Raw genomic sequence first — 7,966 nt, 5'->3', positions numbered from 1 at the left:
AGGCTCTGACAACTGAGAAGATTTGGAAAAAGTTCTTGATATAACTTGGGTTGAATCTTGAAGTCAGAGAATGAGATAGTGATGAAGAGGGAGCACATTCAAGGCATGGGGACAGCTATAAAAAGACATGTAGAAGGGGTAACGGAGTGCTGTATTTAAGAAACTGCAAATAATATATTAGCAGGGTCATGGAAAGGAGAACGTTATGAGAAAATTGAAAAGGTAGATAGGGACCAGTTTACAAGAAGCATTTAGAGCAGAGTAGAAAAGCTACTATTTTATTCTAAAACTTACATGGTACCACCAGACTTCATGAACAATGGACATAGTGACATGGACCTACAGCTTAGAAAAGCAGCCTGGCCACTGAACAGAGGATGGATAACAGTGTAGTTAGATATGAGGCAGGTAAAACAGTTAGAAAACTTTTGCAATAGCTACTTATCTGTCCTAGTGAAAGAGGCTGGAGCAATTGAGCGGGTGTGTGTGAGTGAAGAGACTGGGATTTAAAAGAGATGATATGAAGTTAGAAATGGCAATATTTGGCAAAGAACTATTTATTAAGTATGACTGAAAGTGAGAAGTTGAAGATGACATCAATGTTATAAGTCTGGCAGATTGATGGGACTATGTTGCCCTCTAAATCTATTGATCAACAAGAAAAACTAAGATAAACATAGACTACAAACTAAACCACTATTTCATTCCATTTGAATTACTGAAACAAACTGTCTTCTATAATTTAATTTATAAAATAAATTTAAATCACTGATTTTTTTGTTCTTAAAGCAGTGTCATATTAATGTTCCTTTTTTTTATTTTTTTAAAAATATGGAACGCTTCAACGAATTTGCGTGTCATCCTTGCGCAGGGGCCAAGCTAATCTTCTCTGTATCGTTCCAATTTTAGTATATGTGCTGCTGAAGTGAGCACTTAATGTTCCTTTTAAAAGTTGAAAGATGGGTATTTTTTTTTTCTTGAGGACTATGATATTGATAGTACCAATGATCAGAACACACTTACAACGAATACAGTGCAGAAATAAAATTTAAATATGTACTCTAAGACTACAATAATAACATTAATGAAATTAAGAAATAAAATCAGATGAATTCACCAATCACCAACGAAATGATTAGCAATGATAGAAAGCAAATTAATCTGTTCCAAATTCAGAAAAAAAAATGCTTGTACATTGTACTCTGAGAAACTGTCTCAAGATGAATTAAAGCAGTATATTTCTTCTTTGCTTCCTTTTTCTATCTACTGAAATTTCCAGCTGTTGCTTATTCTAGAATAGGTTCAATGATGCCATCACATAATCTTATTAAGATAAATACACATGGATAGAAACCTTTTTTAATAAATGCCACACATTTCCCTGATATAGCCAGCCATGAAGACAGATCTTTTCAAGGCATTCATTGGAAGCATATGAAACTGAGGAATAATTTGCAGTTCATTTAACAATAGGTCCCTAGAACAAAATATCCAGGGCATATGTGACAATGAGTTGTACGTTCATCTAACATGACTCATTCTGAAAGGGATTGTTGAATATGACAAGCTCTAATGAGTAAATGTGATTCTATAGTCCAGGGATAAATGGGAGGGATAATGAATACTATGAGTGAGGATGATATGCCTCAGCAACTACGAATTGATAATAGTTGAAGGTGTGCATTGGCTGTACAGTGCTGAAGATTAAATGCTTTTACTTTGGGTATGAGCCCTAGTTTGTTTTTCTCTTTTTGGATAATTTGTAAGTGATGCTTTTGATTCATTGTGTAATTCCCCTCTGTGCTATCTTCTGACTCAAATTCCAAGGTTGGGTTACAAGGGAAGTAAGTATTTCTGGATTCTAGGTCCTCTATGTTTAAACTAACAGTCCCTCACTAACACACTTAACTTTAAGAGACAAACAGAAGAGGGGGCAGCTAGGTGGCGCAGTGGATAAAATACCAGCCCTGGATTCAGGAAGACCTGAGTTCAAATCTGGCCTCAGACACTTGACACTTACTAGCTCTGTGACCCTGGGCAAGTCATTTAACCTTCGTTGCCCTGAAAAAAAATACACCCAGAAGATATAATTTGCTGAAATTAAAAACATTTACTGCGTTGGAGTTATAGTAATAGTAGCTTTTTATCTTTCCTTTCATAAACTTGGGCAACACTCACAGAAATATATAGTATCAATGAGAAGAGTAGTACAGAGTAGATCAGTAGAGAGGCACATACTTTGGAAACATGTGAGATCAAAGTAACACATACCTCTGATATAGAAGGCCACAGTCTCCTTTTCCTTCTTGTGGTGTTTTCATGTTGCCCTCCCCATGCACCCTAAACCGATGATCAGGTGACTCATTTGTGCCCCCTTAGCCCATTCCATTCTGCAGTTCTACTTTAGACAGTCAGTGATTTTCTCATTCTGAGAACCATAGAGTTAAGACACTTCAAAGCTCTCATAAATCTCAGCGCTTGACTGGCTTCTCTCTAATTTTATCAAGTAGTCACAATGAAAGCCCTTCTTTGCACGTAGTTTAAAACTTTATTACCTTATTATCTCTGGTGAATCCCTGTTTTGTTGCTTCATCACCTAGAAGGCTTCATCATCAAGGTGGCACAGTGGATAGAGTTCTGGGCCTAGAGTTAGGAAACATTAGTTCAAATCCAGCCTAAGCACTTACTAGCTTTGTGACACTAGGCAAATGGCTTGACTCTTTTTAACTCATTTTCCTCATCTGTAAAATTAGCTGGAGAAGGAAATTGCAAAAATTTCTAATATCTTTGTAAACAAACCCCAAGAGATCATGAAGAGTTGGACATAACTGAAAAATGAATAGCAACAGCAAAAGATAAAGGATATAAATTTTGGGGTGGCAATGTTCAGCTCAACTCCCTTCAGATGCTTATAAAAGTAAATATATGAAGCATAAACAACAGAGGTTTAAAGGACGTGTAGAAGTAAAATAAGGTATATCATTATTCATTTATTATGGCTACTATATTTGTTTGGAATCCTATTTTTCAATCATCATTACAGCAGAATTAAAAAAAAAACATAAAGCAAATAACATTGCCATTTAAGCTATGTATTGTGTGTGTGTGTGTGTGTGTGTGTGTGTGTGTGTGTGTTTGTATACTTGGAGCCTACCATACTATTTAGAATGTAACGGGCTTTCAGTGAATGCTTGTTGAATAATTGGTTTCTAAAGTGTATAAAGAGATGTGTCTTAGATAAGCCTTCAGTAGGTTTTTACCTTTTTTTTTTCTTTGTGAGGCCAGTGGGGTTAAGTGACTTGCCCAGTGTCACACAGCTTGTAAATGTCAAATGTCTGAGGCTGGATTTGAACTCAGGTCCTCCTGAATCCAGGGCCAGTTCTCTATCCACTGTGCCACCTATCTGCTCCACTTTCTAACTTTTGACAAAGTAGAGTAGAATTCTTACGGTGAATAAAAATTAAAAATTATATTATAAATTAAATAAGAGTCCTAGAGGAAAAAATCTAAAACAGATGAGAGATATTGCACAAGGCATATAATGAAAATTAACAACCTTAGTACAAAATTTTCAAAACCTCATTCAAGTGACACAAAACAGAAGTCAAAGATTTAATGAAACAACAATTCATAAGTAAATTGGCACAAATTAGAAGAAAATTTAAAATCTAAGAACTCACCAAAAATAACTTATCTAGGAAAAAGTTCAAGAAGAAAAAAAAATCTAAAAAAAATCAATAAAAACAAAACAGAAAAAAGCTGGATACAAATGAAACGGCTGGGAAGACTAAAATTAGTTTTTCAAAAATTCTAATGAAAGTACAGGGTTGTTTGTAGTACAGGCTTATGGGGGAAAATTCCATTAAAAAGGTGAAGGACAAGCCATCTCATATCCTAATAGGAATATGATTACCAAGACTAGAAATTATGAAATAATCTTCTTCATGGATCTCTTTCTATCTAGGCAGGCTCCTAGTTATTTTGACTTGCTTTTTCTCCCCAGGACCCAAAAATTAATACTGTCTGAAGTTGGAGGTATTTATTGGCTTGTGATGAATTGATATTTGTGAAATCTTCAACATCCCTTGTTAATAAAAGCATTTCTCCGGGGAAGTGTGGCTTCAAATATTTAAAATACTAGGGGTTCTTTATGGCCTTTTTGTACAGTAGGAACCAGAACACTGGAAGCATACCCAACTTTGGTCTCCAATCCACTATTCCTTGAGGGTCTGAGTATTGAAGTGGCTCTCTCAGTGAATCCTGGTCCCTGAAAGCACATCGGCATCCCTAAGGTAGCCATCTTTTGCTTAAAGAGAGTGTGGGACCTGGATATCCTCCCAAAATCAATGTCACATGGTATTATCTCACCTGTTTTTGCCTCGGGTTAAATTAAAAAATTGCTAGTTCCATCACTATTTTGGGATTTCAGGTTTGCCAAGTAAGGCTCAATGACACACAGGTACCAGGTATTTTCACAAGTTAACAATGAAAGTAAAATTCAACAAATGCTCATCTAAAGATATACGACCTTTTTTTCTGTAGGAAGAACAATTGGGAACAAAAAAAAAACCTTTTTCATAATCTTATGATTTGTTATCATTTATAAATCCTTCTCCTATTGACCTAGATGGAGGATCAAATAACAATCATTAAGAGTTTGTGAATTGAGGGCAAAAAATATATGACAAAGGAGCTTTTAAACAAAAAGAAGTGATTAGAATATTTTGTCTTATGCTTAGCAAAGAACAAAGAAAAGTAGTATCTCAAAGCAGTACTGCATTATATCATTGCTGTACACACAGTTCTGCCACTGGATCTTGTGGATTTTGTAGATGTATGTTAGCCTCGAGCACTTAAAAATTCATGTAATCATTCAGGTTATTAAGGTCAGGCAGCACAAGATAACTGAAATCTTCAAAAGAGTTCATTTTTACAATGTCACCATTGGATAGGACATCACCTTTCTCTGTTCATTAACCCTGTTAACTCCACACTTAACTTTATCTTCTATCAATATAGACTTGCAAAATAAAACTGAAGGTTAACAATATATTTACTAGGAGCTACATGCAGAGTCACTATTAGTGCAATAAAATTTAACATAGTATGTATCTGCATAACACATTGGAAGTGAGAGCTTCATAATACTGAAATGCATCTAAAAAAGGTACAAAATGTAACAAAATAGGGCAGCTAGGTGGTGCAGTGGATAAAGCACCAGCCCTGGATTAAGGAGTGCCTGAGTTCAAATCTAGCCTCAGACACTTGACACTTATTAGCTGTGTGACCCTGGGGAAGTTACTTAACCCTCATTGCCCTGCAAAAAATAAAAAAAATTTTTAAAAATTTAAATGTAACAAAATGCCAGAAAACTGCTTCATTCATTCCTTCTAGGATCATATTTGGGTTTTGTTTTCCTGACAATATTTGCCTGGAATGAAGACAAGTAATTGATGCTTTATTTTCTAAGTACTCCTGTGTATTTAGTTCCCACATGTTCAACTTAAATTCAGTTTGTTGTTAAATGTACTATTCAATGTAAGATACACCCTCTGTAGACTCCCCACCCTCCTATCAATGATATAAGATTTCAACAAATGCCCTTTTCTTTTCCTTCCTTCCTTCCTTCCTTCCTTCCTTCCTTCCTTCCTTCCTTCCTTCCTTCCTTCCTTCCTTCCTTCCTTCCTTCCTTCCTTCCTTCTTTCTTCATGCATCTAGACACCTACAATACAAAGACAAGAGCCAAATAGTACCTGAAACAACTTGCATTCTCTTTGGAAAAACAAATTATACATACGCAAATAAATATGTGTATGTAATCACATGGAAATCATGTGAGGCAAGAAACACTAGCTTCTTGGGGCTTTAGAGAAGACCTCATAAACAAATGATCTTTGAAAGCAGCTAGGGAACTTAAGAAATAGCTGTAATTGGAAAGACTATTCCATACATGGGAGATGGATGGATTATGCGAAGGTGAAAGAAGATGGAATACCATATATAAGAAAAAAGTATTCATCTCATTTCCTCCAGTACATTTGACTGGACAATCCAGATCAGGAAGGGAGAGAATGTGTAAGAAATCTGAAAAGGTGAGCTGAAGCAAGATTGTGAATGGATTTAAATGCCAAAAGAAGAGTTTGTATTTTAGTCTGGAGACAATATCAAGGAAGTAACATGGGTAAAAATGTATTTTAGGAATATTGTACTCTTGGCATTAATATCTAATCACTTACTAAATTTATTCTATCCCTTTCATGATATTATTCACATTTGCTTTTTATTTCCATTCATTATACTACTCTCGTCTAGGCTTTTATTACCACTTATATTCATTATAGAAATAGTCTAATACCTCACATCCCCTATCTCTACCCTCTCCTCACACTCCTACCATTATCATGTTGATCTTCCTTAAAAAAGAAAAAAAAACTATTTAATTACTTTATTCCCTCAAATCAATCTTTCCATGGTTTATCATTCTTAGAGAATCAAGTCCAGATATCTTAGCTTAGCTTTTAAAGCTCTTTCATAAGCTAGCCTTGAACTATGTTTTCAATATTCTCTATACCTCATTATATAAAACTCAACTCTGTAACCAATCTAATTTAACAAAACTTCTCCAAATCTATTAGATCTATTTATGCATGTGTCTTTGTCTATGCCATTCTCCCTTCCAAGAATGCCTTACACTTCTTTACCACTCATCCAATTCTTATGCAGTATTCTAAACATATTTGATGGAGGTTGGGGGCAGCTAGGTGGTGCAGTAGATAAAGTACTGGCCCTGGATTAAGGAGAATCTGAGTTCAAATCCGGCCTCAGACACTTGACACTTGTTAGCTGCGTGACCCTGGGTAAGTCACTTTACCCCCATTGCCCCACAAAAACAAACAAACAAAAACAAACAAACATATTTGATGGAGGTCCTTGTTCTCCATGAAATCTTATTTGACTACTTTAGTTCACTACCACCTATCCCTCTCTGAAATCATAGCATTTTATAACATACTCTCATGATATCTCTTGAATTAGCATATTGTTATTTAGCCAATTTTGTTTTCTTTTTACATATGTAAGTTTTGTTCTACCAAATAGATTGTGATTTCCCTGTGGACAGGAATAAGGTATTCTACTTACTTGTATCCTGCTTAGCATTTCACACAGTCCTTTGCCTTCCACAGGAGATCACTAAAGAGTTGTCAAATGAATGACTGAATAATGCCCACGTGTGTTTAGACAGATCATGAGCTGTCTCCAGGTAATCCAGAATTACGTTGTGGTTCCAAGAATCTAAATTATTGACTATATTCTTTCCACTTTTCATCCAGATGTTTCTTTGTGCATCCATGGGTGAAATGCGCAGTCCATCTGTTATTTTCAGTGATCTATAAGATTAATGCACAGGATTTATTAAGCTACAACAATTGGTGTTGATTTTGAAGCTGTTGAAAATAAATATGTCCTCTGTTGCAGTAACTTCCCCATTGCATATAAACATAGCCTTAAATCTGTAAATTAACATTTGTTGAGTTTCCCCACTCTATCAAGAATATTGGGCTTATTCCTAAAGATGCAGCTGCAAATTAAGTCAGAGAATAGTTCCTACTGTTATATACAGGTCAATTCCTATAACAAACCATGTTGTTACAATAAGAATTCCTGGATTATTGGATGATTTATGAACTAAAATTTCTGGCCAATTTATTTAAAATAATATTCAGCATAATAAAATTATGTATCATGACACTGGATAGAACACTTACGTTTGTAATAATAAATAGTGCTTGAAGTGCATGACTTCTATCATCCCCTGGCACTCTGGAATTTTAGATTCTAAGGGTTTTTCTCAGCTAATCAGACTGCATATTTTATCAAGAACTATGCCATTTATTTTCATTTTTATTACCCCAACACCAGGCACAGTTCTTTGCATATAGTAGGCATATAATAATTGTTTGCTTAA

The 7,966-nt window shown here is 35.1% G+C and overlaps 1 non-coding gene across 1 annotated transcript; it reads right to left on the bottom strand.

The window, feature by feature from the left end:
- Nucleotides 1-825: 825 nt before the first annotated feature.
- On the bottom strand, nt 826-933 carry LOC122752090. Its single transcript, XR_006355891.1, has one exon. It is a non-coding gene; the product is annotated as a U6 spliceosomal RNA (small nuclear RNA).
- Nucleotides 934-7,966: the final 7,033 nt, after the last annotated feature.

This window comes from Dromiciops gliroides, chromosome 3 (assembly GCF_019393635.1).
Source record: "Dromiciops gliroides isolate mDroGli1 chromosome 3, mDroGli1.pri, whole genome shotgun sequence".
Classification (NCBI taxonomy): Eukaryota; Metazoa; Chordata; class Mammalia; order Microbiotheria; family Microbiotheriidae; genus Dromiciops; species Dromiciops gliroides.
This window is presented reverse-complemented; position numbering and strand designations above follow the sequence as displayed.